The 874-nt window shown below is 29.2% G+C and overlaps 1 pseudogene; it reads right to left on the bottom strand.

Moving 5' to 3' along the window:
- LOC108691695 overlaps nucleotides 1–874 on the bottom strand; it is a 20,469-nt pseudogene that overhangs the window by 10,250 nt on the left and 9,345 nt on the right.

An 874-nucleotide genomic window follows, 5' to 3' on the forward strand; every position in this document is an offset into this window, starting at 1 on the left:
ATACAACGAGAGACACGATAAAGTGATTTTGCAACATGACAATGTTCGACCCCATGTTGCGAAAGTGGTCAAAACATACTTGGAAACGTTGAAATGGAAAATCCTACCCCACCCGCCGTATTCTCCAGACGTTGCTCCCTCTGACTATCACTTGTTTCGATCAATGTCACACAGCCTGGCTGACTAGCACTTCCGGTCTTATGAAAAAGTAAAAAATTGGATCGATTCGTAGATAGCCTCAAAAGATAACCAGTTTTTTCGACGCGGGATTCGTACGCTACCCGAAAGATGGGAGAAAGTAGTGGCCAGCGATGGACAATACTTTGAATCATAAATGCATAACCAGTTTTTTACAATAAAGCCTCGAATTTCGGAAAAAAAAACGGCGGAAGCAAAGTTGTACACCTAATATATATATATAGTTTCTTATGAAACTATTAAGAAAAATTTTTTTCGTAAATTATCTTTAGTAACAATATTACAAAAACAATAAATAACTAAGAACAGTTATTATTAATGTACGTTATTCTTCTTTATTCTTCATCTGTATATTTTCGACATTTTCTGAAAAAAAAGCAGCCGAAACATCGTAAATATATGATGAAAAATAAAGAAGAATTGTAATGTACATTAATATTGTTTTTAATATTGATAGCTCGATTAATTTATATTATTATCTTTAATGTTATATGTAGTCTAAATAATTTATTGTTATTTATAATGAAATTTCATATACATCATATATTTGATTTTTGAAAAATCATTTTAGAAGTAAAGAATTCTTGCCTACATTATGTACATATATTTTGTCAAAATAATTATAATTATAACTTTCACATTATTATTTATGAAAAATTATTCTTTAATTTTATAT

The sequence above is a fragment of the Atta colombica genome, unplaced genomic scaffold (assembly GCF_001594045.1).
Source record: "Atta colombica isolate Treedump-2 unplaced genomic scaffold, Acol1.0 scaffold5, whole genome shotgun sequence".
Lineage (NCBI taxonomy): Eukaryota > Metazoa > Arthropoda > Insecta > Hymenoptera > Formicidae > Atta > Atta colombica.